This window comes from Panthera tigris, chromosome E2 (assembly GCF_018350195.1).
Source record: "Panthera tigris isolate Pti1 chromosome E2, P.tigris_Pti1_mat1.1, whole genome shotgun sequence".
Lineage (NCBI taxonomy): Eukaryota > Metazoa > Chordata > Mammalia > Carnivora > Felidae > Panthera > Panthera tigris.
The window spans coordinates 35,449,169-35,470,238 of NC_056674.1; the positions used below are offsets into that span (position 1 = coordinate 35,449,169).

General features: G+C 39.6%; 1 long non-coding RNA gene across 1 annotated transcript; it reads left to right on the top strand.

The window, feature by feature from the left end:
* Positions 1-1,329: 1,329 nt before the first annotated feature.
* On the top strand, positions 1,330-20,843 carry LOC122233991. Its single transcript, XR_006211675.1, has 3 exons — positions 1,330-1,355; positions 11,303-11,375; positions 20,676-20,843. It is a non-coding gene; the product is annotated as an uncharacterized LOC122233991 (long non-coding RNA).
* The last annotated feature ends 227 nt before the right edge of the window (positions 20,844-21,070 follow it).

Consider the following 21,070-nt stretch of genomic DNA (forward strand, 5'->3'; position numbering starts at 1 on the left):
TATTATTATTATTATTATTTTAATGTTTATTTGTTTATTTTGACAGAGAAAGTGTGCACGAGCCAGGGAAGGGTAGAGAGGGAGAGAGAGAACCCAAGCAGGCTCCACGCTCTCAGTGCAGAACCCAACATGGGGCTTGAACTTATAACATGTGAGATCATGACCTGAGCCCAAATCAAGAATCAGATGCTTATCTGACTGAACCACCCAGGCACCCCAGTTTGGTATTATTTTTAGTTTTATTATTATTCCTGTTTTCATACCTTATCCCCTCTACTTAGTATCTTGACTCTCCTTTGTGTAGAGTAAAAATAACAGCACCCACCGAGTCCCTCTTTCTTCCACATCTCTCCTTTCACCTTCTACCTTCTGTCACTCCTAATTTCATTCCCACCTTATATTTCTAACATTTCTCAGGTGATCCCAATGCTGCTGTTGTAGCCAAGAAATAGACTATCTTACCTTTCCAACTTTTTTCCCCTTATTGTCCTCTACCTATATGTCCTAACTCAATTTCTGGTTGATCTTAAAAAAAACTTTTTTAAAAATTAATTAATTTTTTTTGAGAGAGAGAGTGCATAAGCAGGGGGGAGGGAAGAGAGAGAAAAGGAGAGAGAGAATCCCAAGTGGGCTCTGTGATCTCAGTGCAGAGCCCAATGCGGGGCTTGAATTCAATCGAAACCAAGAATTGGGCACTTAACTGACTGAGCCACCCAAGGAGCCCCTGGTTGATCTTGAATATAACAAACTTTAACAGAAATTTTGTTCAGTTTCCTCCTCAGGCACCTACTTCCCTCCTTGCCTATCAACTCACTACTTTTACTATAGGACTAAATCTAAATGTTTTCTGTAAATCTTTCTTTGTTTTCCTTTGGCAAATAGAGTAGCTTTTTGTTTTTCTACAAACTTTATTAGGCTTGTAGAATAGAAAAATCGGGGGTGTAGAACATGATAGCTGTCCTACAGGACTAGAGGACTATCACATGGGTAGGAATTAATTTGTGTGTGTGTGTGTGGGGGGGGGTCCAAAAGAACAAACATAAAGCCTTGAAATAATAGATTTATATTCTAGCTCTTATGAGGAAGAGCTGTTAAATGTTCAGAGGTATTAAATAATGAAAAAGGCAGCCTGAATGAGTAATAAGCTCCCCATCTCTAGAGGTATTCAAGCAGTCTGGTTAACTGCTTATTAGGAGCACTTCCCCTGGAATTAGAGTACTGGAATATTGATATGGTTCCCAAATGTAGCACTGGATCATATGACCCCACTAGGCATGTATCCCTGAAGCATTAATTTTTTTTACTTCACAGTTTTTGGGGAGTGAGAAGAGGGAGGGAGTCAAGAAACCTAACTGGTAAGTAACTTGAAATATTTTTATAATACTAAAGTAATACAGATATACTATGGAACAAAATGTATAGAATTTGAATACATTTTTAAGATGAAAGAAAAACTTCAACCAATTTCGAATTTGAGATAGGCTTATTCTGTGCTCGCTTCGGCAGCACATATACTAAAATTGGAGATAGGCTTATTCTAGTTATGCTCCCATTTATTTAAAAAATTTTTTTAAATGTTTATTTTTGAGAGAGACAGAGAGAGAGAGACAGAGTATGAGTGGGAGAGGGGCAGAGAGAGAGAGAGAGAGAGAGAGAGAGAGATACACAGAATCGGAAGCAGGCTCTAGGCTCTGAGCTGCCAGCACAGAGCTTGATGTAGGGGTCAAACCCACAAACCATGAGATCATGACCTGAGCTGAAGTTGGACGATCATCCAATTGAGCCACCCAGGTGTCCCATACCCCAATTTATTTTAGATAATACTTTCCTTTTGCAAAGCTGTAAAGATGCTTTGGTTAAAAACAGTTGGGCAGAAATAGGTCGAATTGGATCAGTGGTTCCCAAACCTGTCTAAGACTCTCCCAAAAGTCTTGGACCTTGCACCTGAAAAATGTTAATCTCCAGGGGCTCAGGAATCTGTATTTTATAAAACATTCGCATCTGGGTTTGGCAATTCACAAAATGTGGGAATTGATGAGTGAGAGAATTCATTTGTTTTTATAATGGTGCATTTAGTCGGGTAGTCAGTATCAGCTCTTGCAACATATACCCCACATATCTTAACACACTAAGGCTTATTTCTTACTCTCAATCCAGTGTGGGTGAGTAGGATCAGGAGAGATGGGAATCTGCTCCCTGCAGTCAGTCGGGGACCCAGGCTTACTCTTGTGGTTCTACGGATCCCCAAACTTCTACTGAATCCTAGGCATTTATTTGGCTAGGGAACAAGGAAGGAATGAGGGTATGAAATATCACATGGAAGGTTTTTTAGCAGTGGTGTGCTGGAGTTGGCTTATACTGGCTTGTGAGAGCTCATTTTTTTAGGAATTTTTGAGTTTGTTTTTAAATATGATTATTAAAAATCAAATTATATACTCTTCCAGTTAAACTAATTTATATTAGTATTCATATACTAATATATTAGTATATTATATCATCATTTCCTAATTATATTATTACATTTTGCTGTTTTTTGTGCTCTTGAGGTTATTTATATTTATTATATTTGTATGGTAGAAATACTATATAATACATCTTTCCAACTCCATGTTTAGTGATGCTATGTTGGTACCTTGAATTTAGGCATGGTGGGAATATTTATATCACAGAAATTGGCAAATACTACAAACCAGGACTCTGCTGCCACCCTCTGCAATAGGTGGTTGTTCCATATTTACCAACGTGATACTGGTTTTAGGGGTCTAGGCTTGGAAGTGGCAAATACCACTTGAACACTTCCACTGGCCAGAACTCAGTCATGTAGCTTTACCTAGACATGTGGGTCTGAGGAGTCCAGTTTAATTGTGTTACAAAGACCATGGATATCGGTAGGTATTTACAGCCTTAAGAAAGATAACTTAGCCATTGAAATTACTACTTTCTAGGACACTTCTGTGAACAAATTATAAATAAATATGTATAATGCGGTTATGTATAGAGTCACCTATGAAAACTCATGAATCCCTGTACAAAAGTAGAATTGGGGTACCCTGTGAAGAAAAGCCGATTGTAATGCTGAATTTTAATATGTGATATTGTGTTTCAATTTATCATGTATGTTGCCACCCTAAACTTCTCTCCTTTCTCAAGACATACAGTTTTATATTGACCTTATATTTGTGAATCGGGGTATCGTATGTCGACGAGAACACCTGCCTCAGATGATAAGCATATTTAAACATTCACCTTTTTGCTCTAATTGATTTTGAAAGTTCTACTGATTAGACATAGATATTTGAAAACCATAATTTCTAAAAAAAAAAAGACATCAAATGTGAGTTATAAAATTAATTCTCAAGTAACTCATCCATCAAAATGCTAGGAATCCCTACACTGTAGTAAAACTTGGAATCAAACTGGCCTGGGTGTCAGAGAATTTGAGTATGTAATAACATTTAGATACTTAATATGGATTGGGGGGGCCTGGGTGGCTCACTTGGTTAAGTGTCAGACTCTTGGTTTTGGTTGCGGTCATGATCTCACAGTTCATGAGATTGAGCCCTGTGTCAGGCTCTGTGCTGTCAGTACTTGCGCCTGTCTCTGCCCTTCCCCCATGAGCGCACGTGCACATGCGCGCTCTCTCTCTCTCAAGATAAATAAACTTCAGATAGTTAATATGGATTGGGATACTTATGTTGTATTAGTAATTTCCACTTTGTATTTGTATGTTAATTATTTTTTCTTAAGGAAGCTATGCATTTGTTTAAAATTTTGTGTGCTGATTATTTTCTTGAACACATTGTCTTTTAAGTATGTCAATTAAGGCACAATGGCAGGGGGTGCCTGGGTGATCTCACAGGTTCCTGAGTTGGAGCCCTGCATCAGGCAGGCTCACTGCTGTCAGTGTAGAGCCTGCTTCCGATCCTCTGTCCCCCTCCTCTGTGCCCCTCCCCTGCTCAAGCTCATCCTCTTAAAAATAAACATAAAAAAAAAGGAACAATGGGGTTCTTATTCTCTTTAATTTCTTTATTTTTCGGTTTGTTAATTTTCACTTTTATTTCCTTCCATTCATTTCCTCCATTTTTGTTCTGCTGTTTTTTATTATTTTTATTTATATTTTTTTAAGTTTACTTATTTTTGAGAGAGAGAGAGAGTGCAAGAGATCGGGCACGAGAGTGGGGAAGGGGCAGAGAGAGAATCCTGAATGGGCTCCATGCTGTCAGCAAAAACCTGTTGTGTGGCTCCATCCCACCAACTTTGAGATCATGACCTGAGCCGAAATCAAGAGTTGGAGGCTTAACCAACTGAGCCGCCCAGGCGCCGCTAAAACTCGCTCACATCTTTATTCAACTGCTTAGTTTGTTAATTTTTAATCTTTCTATTTTATTATACCCATTTAAAGTGAAGTGAGGCAGGAGCTTACCTGAAGCAGGGCTTGAGCTCACCCGATGTGGGATTCGAATTCACAAACCACGAGATCATGACGGGAGCCAAAGTCAGATGCTTAATGACTGAGCCACCCAAGTGTTTTTTTTTTTTTAATTTTTATATGTTTATTTGTTTTTGAGAGATAGAGAGCGAGTGGGGGAGGGGCAGAGAGAGAGGTAGACAGAGAATCCCAAGCAGGCTCAGCGCTGACAGTAGAGTGCTTGATGTGGGGGCTCGGACCCACTAACCTTGAAATCACGACTCAAGCCAAAGTCAGATGCTCAATGGACTGAGCCACCCAGGTGCCCCCAGTGCTTTCTTAATTTGAAGAACTCCCTTCAGTATTTTTGGTAGGACAGGTCCAGTGGTGACAAATTCCCTGTGTTTGTTTGTCTGGGAAAGACATTATCTCTCCTTCATTTTTTTTCCTTGTCTTCACTTTTAAAGAGTAATTTTTCCAGGTATAGAATCCTTGTTTGGTAGTGTTTTCCTTTTAGAACTTGGAATATATCATCATACTCTCTCCTGGCCTGAAAGATTTTTGCTGGGAAATCCACTGATAATCTTATGGGGCTTCCGTTATATGTGGTGAGTCACTTTTCTCTGCTGCCTTCAAATTTCTTTCCTTGCCCAGGACTTTGGACAATTTAATTGTCATATGTCTTGGTGGGTTGGTGGATTGATCCTGTTTAGGTCTTTTGGGCTTCATGAATCTGGATGTTGATTTCTCTCTTGAAATTTGGGAAAATTTTAGCCATTCTTCCTTTAGATAAGTTTTTTGCCCCTTTCTCCTCCTCCTCCTCCTCCTCCTCCTCCTCCTCCTCCTCCTCCTCCTCCTCCTCCTGCTTCTTCTTCTTCTTCTTCTTCTTCTTCTTCTTCTTCTTCTTCTTCTTCCCATAATGTGTATCCCATACATTCCTTAGGCTTTTTTCCCCCCATTCATCTTTTTTCTTTTCTCTTCTGTCTGCATAATTTCAAATACCCCTCTTCAAAATTTCTCATTCTTTGCTTGATTGAGTAGGCTGTTGAAGCTCTCAATTGTGTTTTTATCTCAGACATTGTAGTCTTCAGCTCCATAATTTGTGTAATAGTTTTTAAGATATCTGTCTTTATGTTGAAATTCTTGTTTTGTTCAGGTACTTTTCTCCTGATTTCATTGAGTTTTGTGTCAGTGTTCTCATGTAGCCCAGTGATCTTTAAAAAAATTGTTTTGAATTATTTCTCAGGTAATCTGTAGATCTTCATTTCTTTGATGTTGGCTATAGCAAATTATTATGTTCCTTTGGTGGTGTCATGGTTCCTTGGTTTTTCCTGTTCCTGGTAGCCTTGCATTATTGTCCTCCCATTTTTTTAATGTTAATTTATTTTTGAGAGAGAGAGAGAGAGAGGGAGAGAGAGAATGAGAGTCGGGGAGGTGCAGAGAGAGGGGAAGACAGAATCCGAAGCAGGCTCCAGACTCTGAGATGTCAGTACAGAGCCCAACGTGAGGCTTGAACTCATGAGCTGTGAGATCATGATCTGAGCCAAAGTGGGATGCTTACCCGACTGAACCACCCAGATGCCCATTGTATTCATATTTGAAGAAGCATCATCCCTTCTAAATATTATGCACTGGCTGAGGCAGGGAAAGACCTCCTACAGGCTGGTGTAAGGATGTCAGCTGGGCGAGTTGAATAGTGGCTCCTCATCCAGATGTATGTTGGGGGATGCATGGGGGTGCCAGTGCTAGGGGTTTACAGTGGTGCAATCGAAGGAGGCATGCGTGTTGGGTCTGGTGGGAATGTAGATGTCCAAACAACTGTAGCAAGCACCTGGTCCGGCGGGTGCATGTGTGTAGCTGCAGTGGGTGGCAGGTCCATTGAGCAAGTGGGTGCATGTGTGGTGGAACTAGTGGGTGCCAGGACCATATGTAGGCACATGCTTCATAGTGGGTGTCAGTTCTCAGGTACAGGGGTGGCATCACTGGAAGTGAGGTGGGAGAAGAAGTATTTCTGACTCCAAGGAGAGGAGAGGTGGCTCTTGGCAGCTCCATCTTAAGGGGATGCGGTGCCTCTGGCTCTAGGCAGGTCCAGCAGCTGGGGTCTGCATGAAGACTGTGGGGGTTCTCTGAAGTGGAAGCTAGGCTGCTGTGACCCTCAGTGGCAAAGGCTGCTGAGGTCCTCTACTTGACTTCTTTCATGGGAAGAACTCGTGGCTGACAGGATTCCTTATGGTGACATGCCAGGCCAGAGAGGGGGCAATACAGGTAGAATGCTTTTTACCCCTTTTATATATTGTTACTCCCAGTCTCTGTGCTCCCCTGGGTCAATGCAGCCCTTGAACTACACTCCAGGGTTCTCCCAGAGCTATTCTCACCCATGGATAGTTGACTTTATCGTTGTGTATAAGTGTGGGTAAGGGCTGGGATCTCCTAGTCTCTATCTTGCTGATGTCATTTTTGGTATATTATTTATAAGTGAATCTTTAATTTATTATAATCTATAATAGTAAATTAGTACTAAAATGTAATTATATCCCAAGACCCAAGTATCTCCATCTCTTTGAGGTTCCTGGAGAAGAAGTGAACACAATAAGTAAAATGAAACGGAAACAAAGTGCACTTGGACCAGGGTTCATTGCTCCTCAGAACAACATTTTGGGAAAGGAAATTTGGAGCATATGTCTTAGGCTTAAGTCTTGCATGAGACTGGCAGTTTTAGTTTCAAATTCCAGATCTAGACTACAGGACCTTATTGCCCTGTGGGTTGCTGAAATATATAGGAGATTAAAAAATGATGAAGGAACCTTGAGGTTTTAGACTCTTAGTCAGTTTACCAATCTAGCCACACTGAACAAGGAAATGAAAGATGAGAGAGTGAGCCACACTCTCATGTGTTAGTATTTAATGCAATAGTTATTCTACCTGTTAATAAACACAGAACAACTTTTGTTCCAGACATTAGCAAAATATTTTAACAGCTCTTTTTCCTTGTGAGGGTAAGGGAGAGATGGAGAAAGTATATTTCACTTGGTCAACTAGCCATTATTTCAAGAAACCGTTCTCATCAAACACAGTAGCTGGAGCAAATGAAGATATTTCCCCCCTTGGTGTATTTATTAACTACAGTGAAATTATTTTCCATAATGATCATCATATTAATGAAATAAATTAAAAGGATATGCATGTAACATATATATAACATATATAGTATTATATGTATGTATATATAATATGTATTATGTATATATGAAATATATTTAATTGGAAATGCCCTATGTATTTAAATATATATTTAATTGGAAATGCCCTAGTGGCAGCCATGAGATTGTGCCTTGCAAATCTCTAAGTGTAATTGATCAAGAGCATCAGCTGCTGCATTCTGAAATCCAAGCTTGTGTGTTCAGGGGATGTTGCCCACCAGCTGCTCCTGGACAGTGAAGGAGTGAAGGATAGTAAGGTGGGCCTATTCCAAGGAGATGTGGGACTCTTCTGATGGCAGTTTTGGCTTGAGGACTCCCTGATGGTCTTGCCAAAACTTCCTATGACTGCATGACAGTCTAGGATGCCTTAACCCAACCTACTCTCCTCCTTTCCTTCATTTGGGATCAGAGTGCTTTGTACTCGATGGTTTGCCTAGCCTTTTTAGCGCCCTCTGTTTTCTCTCACAAGGTGTTTTCCCTAATAGCATCCTTGTATGTTTAATCTTGGATAAGCACACCCTTTTACAGTGATGATCTTTCTATAGAACACCTTTAACCTGAGTGTTTAAGAAGGACTTCCAAAAAAGTGATTTTAGTAATTTTATTTAAAATATACATAATTTATGATGCCTTTAAGAAAGACTAATGAAAAATATCTCAATTTTCCTCATGGTTTTGTCCTATTATTTAGTCACAATTTTCCACATTAAGGGAGTTGTTTCACCCTGCATTTGTAAAGTTTAATGAGTTGCCTTCAAGGACTGTCCTGTTTAAGTTTTATTGGTTGGAAGTACATTTTCTCAGAGGCCATGTTTTTGAGAAATTATTGATTTGGAGCAAACTAAAGAATGAAATTCTCCATAGCTTACCTCACATAGAGTCAAGTAGCTAAAACTCTACCAGGTATGAGTGATCTGTCAATTGATTGATCAATATCTATCTATCATCAATCATGGGTTTATTATTTTAAAGTTTTGGTTGATACAGTGTAGCAAATATGACATTTTCAATTGACTTTCTTAATTTATTATAAGATTAAAGATAAATGCAAAAGAAAATCTGATTTACTCCAAGCAAGAAGTCCATAGGATAATGGGGTTGTGTTTTGCTGTGGTAAACACAGAGTGTGGTTAATGGTGAATGAGAGCTTGGCTAGGTATATCCTTTTCTCAGGTGGTCTTCATAGGCATGCTTGCCCAAGTTCTAATGAAGCTTGAAATCAACATGGTTTAATTCCTGGTTTTAATTCCTGGTTTTTGCTGGAGTCCTAACAACGCCGTCCTGTCGATCTTAAGCAAGGGACCACTACATTATTGGCAACGTCTCTTGTTGCTGGGAATTTTGTCAAGAGAAAAATTAAGAGCCATATCATTATACTTGTATTTTATATCTTCAGCCTAGTATATTTACAATGGGTAAGTAAAATTAATGTGTGTGTGTGTGTGTACATATGATGGTTCTTAGAGCAGGTACATCTCAGTAAATATTAAGTTGATGACAATGATGATAAATAGTGTCTGCACAACATGTAAGAGTTTTATAAACCATAGCCCCATCCCTTCTGTATTTCTATCCTAATTGTTACTCTGAGAGGTAGATGTAATTATCCCTGTTCTACAAATAAAGGAACTGAGGATCAAAGAGGTTAAGTGAGTTAAAAAGATCCTACAGCTAATAAGAGAACATAAACCAGGAAGGAGTGATTATATTTTCATATTCTTATCAATTTACATTACTTCTGCTTTTTGATACATCTTTGATTGTACTTGCAAAGTATATTCAACTAGACATTCTATGGTTTTGGATGGCTCATAATCATCATAAAGTTTGAAATTGGATCATTCTTTTTCTCTTATTAAGAGGAAAGAAGAAAAATGTTTTTGAGTGCTTCTGATATGCTAGGGATTGGTTTGTTGTTTTTACATATATGATCTCACTTGATCTTGACAATAACTGTTTAAGAATAAATCATTTCCGCGGGGCACCTGGGTGGCTCAGTCGGTTAAGTGTCTGACTTTGGCTCAGGTCATGATCTCATGGTTCGTGGGTTCAAGCCTTATGTCAGGCTCTGTGCTGACAGCTTAGAGCCTGGAGTCTGCTTCAGATTCTGTGTCTCCCTCTCACTGTGCTCCTCCCCATTCTCCGTCTCTGTCTCTGTCTCTGTCTCAAAAATAAAACATTGAAAAAAAAGAATAAATCACTTCCATTTTGACAAAAACTAGGAGATTTTTGTGAAATATGTTTTCTCAATATTTTCAGAGAATGTTAAGAGGAAAGCACAGAGTCTTGTGGAAGGCATTTGTCAATTCTGTAGGTAATTTAATTTCTGTTATGTCATTTAACCCCCTCAGTTTCATGAGGTTGGCAGCACAGGTCATAATATCCCCAATTTCAGAGATAGGGAAATGGAGTTTTAAGGACATAACGTGTCACTCAGAGTTCTTGGTGGCAGTTGATGGGGAAATAATTCTGTCTAATTTGTGAAAAAATGGTAACTTATTGGCAGGATATTGGGAAGCCCTGTATCTCACAAAGACTCATGAAAGGAGGGGCCTTCCAAGATATGAAGGGGTTTTAGTTCTAAAATTAGGAAATATTTACAACAGTGATAACTTGCTTGGGCGTTATAGACAGAAGCAAGTTTGACGCTCAACAATCCCTTTTATTTAAATTTTTAAACTCCAAAACTTATGTTTTTTAATTTTCAAAGTGGGGAATTATGAATCTTCATTTCTCCCTTTAGAAGAACTAAAAATGTTAAGGTATTCGTCACTAAGGGTGAATGAATACTTAGAGATTGTGAAAGTAGCTTAAGTTTTTTGGTGAATATAAGGAAATAAAACATACTTTCGCTAAGCCTCCTTCAGACTTCCCTTTAGGACTGTTGTGCTGGCCTGGCAGGTAGTATTTGGTCTGGCTTAAGCCACTAGATTGGTGGGAACAGGTCTTGATTGGCCTTATTTTGGCTGAATGAGTGACACAGGACATGCCTCCTGCCATGTTTTGAATTTAGGAGGCCGCTCATAGAGGCCTTGAATGCTAACCCAAGGATGAATAAATTAATAGTAGACTTCATTATTTAAATTTACTGCTATAAATTTCAAATATCAAATATTAGGTCGCTGGTGAATTATTAGCCATTCTCTTTTTTTTTTCAATATATGAAGTTTATTGTCAAATTGGTTTCCATACAACACCCAGTGCTCATCCCAAAATGTGCCCTCCTCAATTCCCATCACCCACCCTCCCCGCCCTCCCACCCCCCATCAACCGTCCGTTTGTTCTCAGTTTTTAAGAGTCTCTTATGCTTTGGCTCTCTCCCACTCTAACCTCCTTTTTTTTTTTTTTTTCCTTCCCCTCCCCCATGGGTTTCTGTTAAGTTTCTCAGGATCCACATAAGAGTGAAAACATATTGCCATTCTCTAAATAATAAGAACTAATTTTTATTAATGAGGGTTTAAAATAGGTAAACTATGTAATTCCTTAATCTAATCCCAATGCAATGAAATAAGTAATACATGTAAGTCCACACCACTTTGATCATATTCTTGACACATTCTACTTCTTTGGTCCCCTCTATTATTATGAAATAATCAGTTTGTCATATGGCATATAATAAAATTGACTGTGACTCTTCCTTCCAGCAAAATACATGTATTTCACTTTTTCTACTTGTCCTCTTCTCTCCCTCCAGATCTTCCAACATTCATGAAATGTTATGTAGAATGGGAAGGATAGATTTTCCATTCAGCTACACACTTTATAAGGTAATAAGCACAACATTGCTGCTTTTTTTCCTTTACCCTTTATTCAACTGTGCTTTCACCTGCAAAATGGGCTTGTTGCGTGTGGCGTCTAAAGTTGGGATATAAGAATTCCTGATGAAATCAAAATTCAGTTTTTTTTTTACATGGAGAAATATTTTAAGTGTGTAAAAATAAACATATGTTGTTTGATTTCAGCATTGAACTGAATCTGCTTATAGCATATGACTGATGTGTACTGGAATGCCACTGTTGGCTTGTGTAACTCTGAAGAAATTTTGCTTCTACATCACAGGGATATCTACCCATGCAATGGGAGAATTATAAAGTACTTTATTCAGAGGAAACACCATTGGATGGAGGGAGAGTGGGCTATAATAATTTATGTTCATTCCTGCCAATGATATAAATGTCTTCTCTTTTGATGGAAGCAGGCCATGAGCAAAATTTGTTTCACATGACATTACATACCATATTCAGATTTGCAGCCATAATCTTGTCAGAGTCGATTATCACATGATTGGAGCAGTAAAAAAAAAAATGAATTGAGTTTAAACTTTTATGAAAAAGCACTTATATTGTGGAATCAGACTTTTTAATGGAGTACAGGCATTAAACAGACCTTGTATTAGGCTCTGAAATTAATGGGTCACTGTATAACTTTCTAGTTTTCATAGTGTGATAAGATTAATGCTTGCTTATATAGCAAATTCAATGGCTCATTTAATTTCATATGAATGTTTAAAGTTAAATTGCTTTTGGATTAAGTCTAAACTCATTATTCATTTTAATGTCTGAAAGAACTTTCATTTTTCTTTCATTTTATTTAATCAAGTGCATCATCATTAAGTAAAGGCTAAGGACCTAGATAGCTAAAAATATGGTGAAAAGGAAATTTATTAATTTACATTGAAAAGAGACTTATTTCTTATAAGATATATTTAATACTATAACATGCTTACCTATGGTGCTATTTCAGAGAAGATGAGATATTTATAGGCTTTTTGTCGTGTATTAAAATGCCAAATTGAAAAGCTGCCCACTTGGCTGCCTAATGTTCAATGTGCAGTCCTTAAACAAAGATTACCATTGACCTTTATATGTTTTTTCATTCATTCTCTTAGCCAACAAACATTTATTTAAAGCCTACACTCTGTAAGGCACTGACCAAGCACTTACGTAGTATTCACTGATGAAAAATACTCCAGGCCTGACCTGAAAGAACTAACAAGTCCCATAGAAGGGAACTTCACTTCAGAGGGCTGTGGACTTCTCATCTATATCATGAAGGAGTTTTATTGAATGATCTCTATGATCCTCTTCAGGTCTTTTTTTTTTTTTTTAAGTTTATGTATTTTTTTAGTAATCTGTACACCCAATGTGGGGTTTGAACTCATGACCCCAAGATCAAGAGTTGCATGCTTTCCAACTGAGCCAGCCAGGCGCTCATCCTCTTCAGGTCTTATGTTCTGCGATTCCATGGCCATATCATCCTTTGGGTGTGGACAGAAAAGGGAAAAAAATAAATGAACCTCAAATTTATAATATTGATCATAATATAGTATCAACTATAACCATAACTACACTATAATTATTAATTTGAATAGTTCTTGGGAATGTATAAAGCATGTTGCTTTCTGTTCTAGCACTTCATGTTGAGTAGGTAACGGTCATTATCTCCAGTTGGGATAACTGTTGTGATAAGCATTTGTGGAACATGAACCGTGTTTCCAGGACATGGCTAACTCCTATGAAGGCAGAGATGTGTTGGTCTGTCATGGTCACTGCACCATCCATATGGCCTATAACAGTGCTTGGCATGTGGTGAGTGATCCATAAATACTTGTTAAGCGAATGAAGTAATGAGTGAGTGAAGGAGTGGATTGAATGGAGACTTTTATTTCATTTACTCTTCATGAGTAACTGAATGCAGTAGATATTTTATCCTCATTTTACAGATGAGGACACTAAAATTTAGAGAGATTATGTGACTTGCCCAGTGGGATACATGCAGCATGATAGGGCTCAGCTGGAACGTTAGTCACTCTCTGCTCTTTTCATTTTAACACAAAACAGAAATGCTCATTCTAAGAGCAGCAGATCATAGTGGTTCTCAATTTTGGCTATATATTTCAATTCCCTAGAATTCTTTCTAAAACTACCAATGCCTGGATCCCACTCCAGCCCCATTAAATCAGAACTACTATAAGGTTGGGCCTAGGCTTACGTATTTTTTAAAGTTGCCCCCATTCCTTCCCTCCCTTCCTCCATATCTTCCTTCTTTTTACTAGTCTTTACTGTGCAAATCTGGGAGGAAAGACATAAAGCCTTTCCCTCAAAGAACTTACAGTCTAATACATAAATGATGAATGTGAGCATGCTAGTGATCTATCGTAGTAGATATTCTTTACCTGCGTCAGCCATTTCCCCAAATCGTGATGATGTGAAACCTGTGGGTTCAGAGCTGTATTTTGCTCTTGACAGCTCAAAATCTCCCATGTGCCTGTTTATAATAAACACCTGGGGACCCTGTGAAAACTGGAGCTTTACTGAATGGGAATCGCCAGGAGAGGGGGTCTGAAACTTTGCATTCCCTGCTCTCACCCACCCCCACATACTCTCAGGTGATTCTTAAGAACAAGCCAGTGTGGGAAACATTAATATAACTCAGGGTTCTTAAAAATGTGATCCCAGTAGCATCACCTGGGAAGTTGTTATAAATACAGATTTTCTGATCCCCTCCAGAACTACTGAATCAGAAACTCTTGGCTGGGGCCCTGTGATGTATATTTGCACAAGCTCTCCAGGTGTACACTTACATTTGAGAATCCCTGATAAAAGGAGGCAGCTTGTGTTGGAGCCTAAGGAAGGGGGAACATATCCCATGCCCACTCTGGTCTGAGAGCTGAATGGTTAGAGCTCAAGTAAGCTAGCTTCCAGTGGTGACAGGGGCAAGTGAGTGTGTGGGTGGGAGCACAGAGGCTGGACCAGAAGGGACTGGTCTCCCTTTCCCTGGACTCCCCTCTCATGTGGGCAGGGAAAGGATCTGAGGTACCATCCCGAGGAGCTACAAAGTGAGTGTGCTCGTGTCTGTGTGGAGACTTAGAAATGGGTTTAAACCTGGAGTGCCTGAGTGTTTCAGTTGGTTGAGTGTCTGACTCTTGGTTTTGGGTCAGGTCATGATCTCTTGGTTTGTGTTTGAGCCCTGCATCAGGCTGTGCATTGGTAGCTTGGAGTCTGCTTGGGATTCTCTCTTTCCCTCTGTCTCTCTCCCCCATCTCTCTCTCTCTCTCTCACAAAATAGATACATAAACGTTAAAAAAAGCTGGGGGAGGGTGGTGCCTGGGTAGCTCAGTTGGTTAAGCATCTGACTCTTGGTGTAAGCTTAGGTCATGATCTCACAGCTTTGTGGATTTGAGCCCATTGGGCTCTGCGCTGTCAGTGTGGAGCCTTCTTGGGATTCTCTGTCTCTCCCTCGCTCTCTGCCCCTCCCCCACTTGTGCTGTCTCTGTCTCTCTCAAAATAAATAAATAAACTTAAAAAAAAAAAGAAATGAGTTTAAACCAATGAAGAGCATTATCTTAGAAGCAGGATAGAGCCAAGGCATGGATGTGGAAATCAGCTAGGAGGTTGGTTAGAGAGCGGCAAGGCCCACATTTCCCTAATACTGATTTCTCTTTAGCAGAAAAAAAGGGTTTTGTGATATTTCCTGTGAGAATTTGAAGATCCTAAAGCCCTTACTTTTTCTACATAAAAAGTGCCACAACATGATATTCTTTTCCTCAGGTATGTTCGCTTAGAGAAACATATTAATGAATTATTCAGGGCGATTTCCTAGGTTGTGAGAGAGACGCACCTGTCTGAGATGGTTATAGACTCGATTAGATAACATTTGTCAGCTGCATCAGCCACAGGTAGCTCCTGACGAGAATTGTATTTCCCTGTAGGTAGTGGAACCGAGCGAGGCTCCGAATTTCATGGGGTTGTTGAAGAGGCTTGCGGGAGTGTCGAGCCTGAGAGGCTGGATGGTAGTTGTCAAGATAATCAGACTATTTGCAATCGCTATTCTCCGCTCTTTTTTTTTCAAAGTTCCTGAATGGGAACATAAAATAGCCAAGAAGACATGACACGTTTGTGTGCTATAAATAGATCATTTCCACTCAAAGTGTAATAGATCTATATTCGTTGATAACTTCCTATAAGTGGTTTCTTTCTTTTTTCTAACTCTGTTGTTGGGTACAACTCTTAAATTATGGCTACATAACGAGCCAGGTTTTTTCCTGCCAGAATTTTGTCTTTATACACCAAACTACTTATAATATGCACGGGAGACTTTCCATTTTGCTGAAAATACCTTTTATTTCACAAAGGTTTGCATCTTCTGTAAAGCTCTCTTTTGGGCTTGTTTTTAAAATATATCCCCCAGAAAAGCACATTATTTATTGTGTTGGAGTAGGAACATCTGTGGTTTTGCTCTTAGAGCCAATGAGAAGGTTTGAGCTCCAATCACCGTGTGTGAGAAAGTATCTGAGAGGCAGTGTGGTTGTATGCAGCTCCAGCTCCCGCATCGGCAGGTTTGGGGAGACCTTAGGGATGGTAAGTGGCCTTGCTCAGATGGTACTGGTGGCTGCTTGAAACGAATGCCTTGATATTAAATCAAATACTATATGCACAGTGATTCTGCTCAGTGTTAATAAACTCTCCATAAGTGTAAGTTTAATTTTTTAAACATTTTTATTTACTTACTTAGAGCGAGAGTGAGGGGGGTGAGGGAGAGAGAGAGAGAGAGAGAGAGAGAGAGAGAGAGAGAGAATCCCAAGCAGGCTCCAAACTGCCAGCACACAGCCCAATACAGGGCTTGAACTCACAAACCACAAGGTCATGACCTGAGCCGCAATCTAGACTCAGACTGAGCCACCCAGGTGCCCCTTGATAGATGTAAGTTTAAAATTTTAGCAAAAAATAGCAAGGTAGAGTGAGAAGAGCACTGGTGGGGATTTGGGAAAGCTGACCCCGAAAGCCATATAATTTCTCCATAGTTCACAGTTTCCTTATTATTGCCAGGGAGGGTTTCAATTGGATGGTCTCGAAGAAGTGCTTCAATGACTAAATCTCACCAGCCTGTTGAAAGGACCCTATGTGTATTTTTGAGAAGAGAGAGATGTGGAACTAGCTTTTCCTCTTGCTCTTCCTCCTTCTTCTCTTTCTTTCTTTTCTTTCTTTCTTTCTTTCTTTCTTTCACTTTTTTACTCAGTCCTTCTCACTACCCTCATATTACAGGTTCTCTCCTCTCCTTAATGTAATGCCCCCACATTTGTGGTGTTAGAAGGGTCAGTAGAGAAAATGGACTTAAGAGAACTTATTCAGTAACTCCTTGTTTCCAAGCCATATACTTCCACATTGTGCCTGGAACCCTTTTATTGACAGACATTAGGAAGGCAGCAACCACCTGGTTTAATGGAATCAAGTCAGGACATCTGCGTTTTTATGAGGGCTGAGCCATAAGGGGATTGTTGACTCTGTTTGGAACTTGAAGTGGGGTTCCAAGTCCTGAGGTCAATTTTGGTTGTCATCCAAAGGGTAAACATTAGATCTCTACCGTCAGGAGGCCAAGGAACAAACTTCTATCAGTTATTCAATAGCATCTTAATATTAAGGAATTGACTGGAATATCATGTCTAAGTGAATGCTTTGTACACAAAGTATGTGGACAATTACAGATAGCTAAATAAACCACCAGGTTTGGGGAAGCCTTAGAATATAGGCAGTAGAAAGAAAATTAAGTGACTCTGAAGGATGATTATGTTATATCACCTGACGGCAGCAAGTTCAATAGCATGTGCCACTTTATGTCAGCTAAGAATGTGTGGTTTAGGAGATTGCAAGCAATGAAAAGTTTTAGCGGTTCTCTCAATGTTGAGAGCATCAACAAACTAGCTGCTATGCTTTTAGAATATGAACTTCTACATTTCTTGGTTATATTTTAATGTTTATTAATTTTTGAGAGAGAGAGAGAGAGAAAAGAGTGCAAGTGGGGAGGGGGGCAGAGAGGGAGACAGAGAATCCGAAGCAGGCTCCAGGCTCTGAGCTGTCAGCACAGAGTGCAACATGGAGCTCAAACGCAACGCTCCATGAGATCATGAGACCTGCACCGAAGTTGGATGCTTAGCCGACTGAGCTACCCAGGCACCCCTGAACTTGTAAATTTAAAAAGATGGATAGAAATGTTAACATTTATGACAAAGACAGAAGAAATGCCAGAATCTGAGGCACCAAACATACATGAATCAAGGAAATAATTCTGTAAACTTATGCCAGATACAAGGATGGGGAAGTAGTTCTGTTTTTCAGCCAGAAATTGCTCTGTGATTGGGCTGACCCACTTTCTCAGTTACCCTATTTTGAGTACCTTGCTCAGCCCTCTAGTTCCCCTTTTTATTCCTCCTGGTCAGACTGAGACCACCAGATAGTCTCCTCTGCCTTAAACTTTGAAAGTGAGTCAAGGAGAGAATTAAGTAGCAGTTCTTAGAGATAAAAACATTAAGAAATATTGCCTCAGACTAAAAAAATGCCCCCAGATTTTTCTCAAGTGCTGTGGAAATGAAAGCAGAAAATTGCTCTGTGCCATTTCTGGGGCCCACTGCTATTAGAGACAGATGATAAACCTCACCAAATCGGCGCAGCACGCGATGGGCTGGAGCAGGTGGACGTGGCTTGCCCTTTTTAAACAGAGCTAACATGGCAACGAGCTGATTGCTGCTAAATCAAACCCTGCTACTGAGCTCTCTTTCTGGAGGCCACCAGTTGAAAGGAGTAAATATAAATGCATATGTGAATGTGTCTCATGTTCCTTTACTTAGAATCCTCCAAAAAGGGGCCAAAAGGAACTAAGCAGCATGAACTTCCTCCCTCCTGCTTCATCGACTGGGATGTGATCTCAGGTGAACCTAAGCTGTAGGCAGATTTGGGGTTTCAGAATCTCCCAATAAGGTCCGGTGTGTCTCCAGAATCAAACCCGAGCTTTAATCTTAGCTGCAGTGTTTCTTAGCTCAGGAATCTAAGCTGGTTCCTTTCTTCTCTGGTTTTTAGTTTGAGGGATAAGATCTATGTTATTTTTGGTGTTGCTTTCCTCCCATTCCGCCAACTGGATGAGTTTTTTGCTCGTTTTATTTTGTTCTTGGTAGTTGTATCTCCCTTGGTAACTGTGAGGCCTGGATGAAGAGAGGAGGAAGGGAACCTGGGGAGGGGAACAGGAGATCACAATAAAAAGCCTAAATAAGATGGAATGATGAAGAGGTGAGAGAAAAAGGAGAAAGAGTTATGGGACTGGTGGAAAGTTTGAGAAAGTCCTATGAGGGATCTGCCATGGCCACAGGATTCCCGAGAGGTGTTGTGAATTAGGAATTTGATCCTTTTAAATATATGTCTTTAAAGATACATGTGAAGAATGGATTCTCTTCATAATTCCCAAGTTTAATTTTAGGGCTGGACAGCACAGAGATTGGCCCAGAGGGACCATAGTTTATCTTCAGATTAAACATACCTGAACTTATTTTGACTTCATGGTGTTAAAACACAGGTATTGGGATATCCATTTTGTATATGAAAACTCTGAGAGAGATCTAAACTATAAGATGAGATTATTAGGTGAGGGAATCAGGTTTTGAATCCGGGGCTGTCTAAATACCAATCTTTACTCTTCTCCATATCATGCTTCCTAGACACCTCGATTCCCAAAGAAGGTATATGACGAAAATAAATGACTGTTTTAAGTAATGGGAATTATTTCATGGGGAAGCCTTTTGTTCAATAGTGGAGGGCAAATGTTCAGCTCTGGGCCATAACTGGGTCAGTACCAGACATGCATTCATCAGTGCGTGCTTTGGCTCAACCAGCAAATGTTTGTCTTTTGCAACACGCATTGTAAGGACCTAGGGAGACAAATATAAATAAAAAAAGAGAGGTGATCTCTGTTCTCATGGAGCTTGTAGCCCTAGTGGGGAGACAGGCACTCATCTACTAATAAATTCATAAATACATATAGACCAACTATTTGGAAGAAAAGGATGTGGTTTTTTGAGAGCCCGTACTGAAGTAACCTGAGATTGGGAAAGACATGGAGATGTGCATTCAAACTTTTCCTATTGGGAATGCTTTTTCCTCTCTTTTGTTCACAATACCCATTGGCTGTCTTTTTTTTTTTTTGTTCACTGTATTCATATTTAGTGCCTAGAATAATGCCAGGCACACAATAGGTAAAGTCCTGCATTTGTGTAACTTGGATTCTAGTGGAGGAGATAAACAGCAAGCAGGGAAATCAATATATAATGTATTTTCAGATGGTAATAAGTGAGATGAAGGAAAATAAGGAAAGTAAGTGGAAGAATAACCAAGGGTGTTACCTTTTTTTTATTTTTGAGGAGAGAGAGAGAAAGAGGAAGAAGGAATGCAAATGGGGGAGGGGCAGAGAGAGAGAGGGAGACAGAGGATCTGAAGCAGGCTCTACACTGTCAGCACAGAGCCCACTGTGGGGCTTGAACTCACAAACTGTGAGATCGTGATGTGAGCTGAAGTCAAAGGCTTAACCTGCTGAACCACTCAGGTGTCCTTGGTGTTGTTTTTGAAAGGATGTTTGGATAGCACATCTGAGAAGGTGACACTGAAGGGAGACACCTGAAGGAGGGTTAGGACTGAAACACACAATACAGGCTGAACAGTATTTCATACCAAAAAAATCGTAAAAGCAAAGCCTCCAAGACAGGTGTATTTTTAATTGCTCAAGGAACAAGGCAGCTAACGTGTTTGGGTGGTGTGAGTTATGGGGAACGTCACAGAAAATGCAGTTGGAGAGATGTTCAACGGCCACTTTGTAGACCTACCATGGTGAAGAATTTGTATCTCATTCTTAATATGATAGAAAACATTTGGGTACTTTTGAGCAGGAGAGTTACTTGATCTAACGCACACACATACATATGGATATGTGTGTGTATATATCTACACACACACATTTCCTAGGAATAGACTGTTTCCGTTATTGGGTGCATCCTACCAACCGGCATAAATCAAAATGTCTTAGATCAAATATGTACCCCTATGGCATAATGTAAATGATGAAGGGAAGGGATCTCATTTTGTCATTTTCTTTTCAAATATCAAGTTGTGTTAAAGGAAACATTTTTCTCAATCACAGGTACAGATGGGAGGAATGAGTGACATCTTGATGTCCTCTCTTTGATAAGTCTTCTCCCTTGGTAGCTTCCAGTGTACTTTTAGGAACAAGCTTCAATTTATCTTTTACAGAGTGGATTTGTGTCCTGGAGCGAGCAGAGCTGCATTTAAAAGTATGCTAGCTTCCAGCTTGAGATTCTCAGAGGAGCAGCAAAGCAAAGAACAGAACATTGCCCTGAATGTTTGGAGAGCTCAGATGGGGGCTTAGCCATCAAATGTAACTGTCACCAGCACAGCCCCTTGCCTGTGAGTTTCTGAAACATTTCTTACATTTATGCATTTGTTTGATCTGTTTAACAATCCAGTGTGATAATTGGGGTAAGAATATTTGTTACAGTTTTACTGATGGATAACATGAGGCTTAAAGAGGTGAAGTAAATGGCTAGAAATTAAGGCACATACATAAATTTGCTGACCAAATTGATACATGTAAAATTCTTGATACATGGATAGACACAGAATAGGAT